The sequence below is a fragment of the Staurois parvus genome, unplaced genomic scaffold (genome assembly GCF_062004578.1).
Source record: "Staurois parvus isolate SC_StPar_1 unplaced genomic scaffold, SC_StPar_1.0 ptg000066l, whole genome shotgun sequence".
Classification (NCBI taxonomy): domain Eukaryota; kingdom Metazoa; phylum Chordata; class Amphibia; order Anura; family Ranidae; genus Staurois; species Staurois parvus.
In genome coordinates this window covers 917,498-922,183 of record NW_028317862.1, presented here as the reverse complement: position 1 = coordinate 922,183, position 4,686 = coordinate 917,498, and positions in this window count along the sequence as shown.

The window sequence follows — 4,686 nt, the reverse complement described above, 5'->3', positions numbered from 1 at the left end:
AATCTGTGCATGAGCCGTGACCTGCAAGAAGAAGAAGAAAAAGAAGAAGAATTCCAGTCCACTATTATATTTTATATGAAAAAGTCTTGCGGTTGCAACAATGTATCCATTTGTATCCGAATAAAACCACCTGTATCCGAAATGGATACATTGTTGCAACCGCAAGACTTTTTCATATAAAATATAATAGTGGACTGGAATTCTTCTTTTTTTCTTCTTCTTATTACTCTTATGTATTGCTCTCCTGTGTGCTCCCCTGTCTCTGCAGGGGACAGAAGTAATCATGGGGTTAAATGCCGGCCATAGACGGGACAAAAATCAGACGATTTTTTTACCGTTGGTGGTAACGTCAGCTGATCGAAGGACCGATTTTTCTTTTTTTATTTTAAAAACGGACGATTTTTGACCTGTCTATGGCCTGCATAACACACAAATTTCTATTAGCAAAAATATCCAGAATTGCTTGTGAGATGAACTCCTTCAATTGGACTCTCCATTACTACGCCCCCTCCAAAACAAAGTCCATAGGTGTCAGGTTGGGTGAAGGTGGTGGACAGTCAGTGCTGCCATGTCCCCCAGTCCAGCTCTGTGGGAAGATGTTGTCAAGGTAACTCTGTACCGACAAAGAAATATGAAAAGGGGCCCCATTACAATGTATAATTTTCACTAATGTATAATGAAGAAATAATATATACAGTGGGGATCGAAAGTTTGGGCACCCCAGATAAAGATTTGTATTAATGTGCATAAAGAAGCCAAGGAAAGATGGAAAAATCTCCAAAAGGCATCAAATTACAGATTAGACATTCTTATAATATGTCAACAAAAGTTAGATTTTATTTCCATCATTTACACTTTCAAAATAACAGAAAACAAAAAAATGGCGTCTGCAAAAGTTTGGGCACCCTGCAGAATTAATATCTTGTACTGCCCCCTTTGGCAAGTATCACAGCTTGTAAACGCTTTTTGTAGCCAGCCAAGAGTCTTTCAATTCTTGTTTGAGGTATCTTTGAGCATTCTTCCTTACAAAAGTCTTCCAGTTCTTTGAGATTTCTGGGCTGTCTGTCACGCACTGCTCTTTTAAGGTCTATCCATAGATTTTCAATTATGTTGAGGTCAGGAGATTGTGAAGGCCATGGCAAAACCTTCAGTTTACACCTCTTGATGTAATCCCCCGTGGATTTCGAGGTGTGTTTAGGATCATTATCCATTTGTAGAAGCCATTCTCTCTTTAACTTCAGCTTTTTCACAGATGGCATCAAGTTACCATCCAAAATTTGCTGAAATTTTATTGAATCCATTTTTTCCTTCTACTCGTGAGATGTTCCCTGTGCCACTGGCTGCAACACAACCCCAAAGCATGATTGATCCAACCCCATGCTTAACAGTTGGACAGAGGTTCTTTTCATTAAATTCTGTGCCCCTTCTTCTCCAAACGTACCTTTGCTCATTCCGGCCAAAAAGTTCAATTTTAACCTCATCGGTCCACAGAACTTGTTTCCAAAATGCATCAGGCTTGTCTATATGTTCATTTGCAAAGTTCAAACGATGATTTTTGTGGTGAGGACGTAGAAGAGGTTTCCTTCTGATGACTCTTCCATGAAGACCATATTTGTACAAGTATCTCTTTATAGTGGAATAGTGTACCACAACTCCAGTGTCTGCCAGATCTTTCTGGAGGGATCGTGCAGTCAAACGTGGGTTTTGAATTGTTTTTCTCACAATCCTGCGAGCTGTTCTGTCTGATATTATTCTTGGTCTTCCAGATCTTGCTTTAACTTCCACTGTTCCTGATGACTGCCATTTCTTAATTACATTCCGAACAGAGGATATTGACATCAGAAAACACTTTGCTATCTTCTTATAGCCTTCTCCAGCTTTGTGAGCGTCAACTATTTTCAGTTTCAGTTTTCTAGACAACTGCTTAGAAGAACCCATGGTGCTGATTGTTGGTGCAAGGTCAGATGAGTCTGGGCATTTAAAACCTTTGAGATTGACATCACCTGGTCTTCCCAGATGATGATTGAGAACAATCCATGACACTGGCAGGTCTCAGCTTGGCAAAGGGGGCAGTACAAGATATTAACTCTGCAGGGTGCCCAAACTTTTGCAGACGCCATTTTTTTGTTTTCTGTTATTTTGAAAGTGTAAATGATGGAAATAAAATCTAACTTTTGTTGACATATTATAAGAATGTCTAATCTGTAATTTGATGCCTTTTGGAGATTTTTCCATCTTTCCTTGGCTTCTTTATGCACATTAAGACAAATTTTTAGCTGGGGTGCCCAAACTTTCGATCCCCACTGTACATACTATAAAATGCCTTCCTTTGACCCACCCTGGATATCAGATTTTGCAAAAAGTTGAATTGTCTTTCCAAGATGCTATGAGGCTACAATATAATCTCATAAGCGGTCCAACCTGTTAAGACTCAATTTGTTGATGTGCCTAAGGGGAATTGCTTTTTATTCAGTGTAGATATACTTTAATAAAGTTTCTATTGCTTTCCTGTACCATATAAAAATGCATTTAACACCTCAGATGCAGCGTGAACGCACTTCTCACCGCCGTTTACCGATGGTCCTGCATCTGGTGGCAAACAGCATAGACACTTTTTTTTTTTACATTCACATAATGCAGGTGTTATTTTCTATTTTTACATCTAGAATGCCCCCGCACAGACCTCAGCTTTAGCACCGACCAGCTCCTCCGTGTCTCATATCTACAGAACCTGTAGTCACACCTGCACTCTGCTGCATGGAGCCCTGCCGAAAAATCTATGTAAATATTGCCTATTGGAGGAGCAGGCATGGGGAGGGGAGAGGGTCACACTGCACCCATGTTTGTACGTGTATGCTTTAAGTTTCACATGCCTGTGTGTACTACTTCTTACAAGGATGTGAAACTACCACATATAGCATGACAGTAAACATTTAAAAATAGAAAATGTTTCCAGTATTTTCACATTAGTAAAGTATGTTATACCAACATTTCCTAAAGACCACGAAGCCTTAAAGCAGAATATACAGCACCAGGGACATAACTTACTTGTAATGAAGTGTGTCCCCTGTCTGGCTGGGTGCTCCTAACCCTTGGTTCACACCTAAGTGTTTTTTGCCGCGTTTTGCAGAAACGCAGTATAGTCCATTTAACATGATTTCCTATGGGACATGTTCCCATCTCCACGTTTTCACCCGCTGCAGTTTTTGGAAAGGGTCAGGGACTTTTTTGAACGCAAAAAGTTGTGTTTTTAGTTCTATAGACTTCAATGGGAATGCTGCAGAAAAGCATGTATTGCATTTTTGATGTGTTTTGAGTTTTAAATCTGCCTAGCAACAAGGAAAAAAACCTGAAATAAACCCCTACAAAACGCATCAAAACTACAAGTGCAAAAACGCAATGCAGAAACGCCTAAAACGCAACCTACATAGGTGTGAACCTAGACTAAGTGTAGAAATCTTTTCCCCACTGCTGCGGGTTCACCTCTGCACTGCTGATCTTCTGGCACTGCAGGGGTTGACTGCAGCCACTACCAGTGTAAATAAGTTGCACTGTCTGCCCACCCGTCACTTCCATTCATGAACTTCATAGTGTTCTTTCTCAGAATGCAAAGTGTTTTCTGAATGGAGGATGGGCATATGAATTACATGATCTGCCTCTTCCAATGACAGAACACTTTGCATTCTGGTAAATAATACTTCGAAGTTTATGAATGGAAGAGGTGAGCAACTGGTGCAAAACTTTCACATTTGTAGCAACTGATGTTAACCGCGGCAGTTAAAAGAGAAGTATGGTCAAAGCTTTTTTTTGGCCCTACTTATCCTATGGATCATGGGCGTGCAGTTTGTTCTGCACTCCTGTGACCCATTTTCAGCTGACAGTGAACTAAAGCCTGCTGTCAGCTGACATCACTCAGCCAGTTTAGGCTCTGGATTGATCCCGACTTTACAGTCGGGATCCTCCCAGATGCCTGACCAGCAGCTGGCTTAGCCTCTCAGTGAGCCACTGAGAACCTGAGCCAGCTGATCCCACCCCCTCCACCGCTCCATGGCAGAGCAGACAGTCACCAGCTCTCTGCTCACTGAAGACAAAGAACTGAGTGATCAGCAGTCTTTGACTGCTCCGTTCTCGGTCTTAGAGGCAGTGTAAGACAGATGCAGCATCGGAGCGATGCTGCATCCACCTAGGTGAGTATGTGTGTTTATTTTTTTAAAACTCTCTTCTCTTTTAACGTAGATGATCAGAGGTGTGGGGAGTCCTGGCAGCAGTGGGGAGATTTCAACACTATGCAGCAACCAGATGAACATGGGGCACACGACATTACAAATAAGTTATGTCCCTGGTGCCACGTTGGCCTTGAGGAGAAGCACCGCATGTGCATGTGGTGCATACAGTCATTCACTTGCATTGGCTGCTATATGTGGCACTTGCAGCTCTCCAGGCACCAGAAAAGATTTTATGTCTCAGCATGCGGCATTGCTAAGCATCTACGTGTATGAAGCCTTAAAAAGCAGCCTTACTGTCCCTGGCACGCTCCTTTCACTCATTGGATTTTAATTCTTTACCGTGGAGGCTCAGCATCGAAGTGGGAATACCTATAGTAGTCTGAATGCTAATGATCCCTTCTCCAGACTGACACCCACCCATCAGGGCATTTTGATATTTGCTTAACTCCTTTCAAGAGCC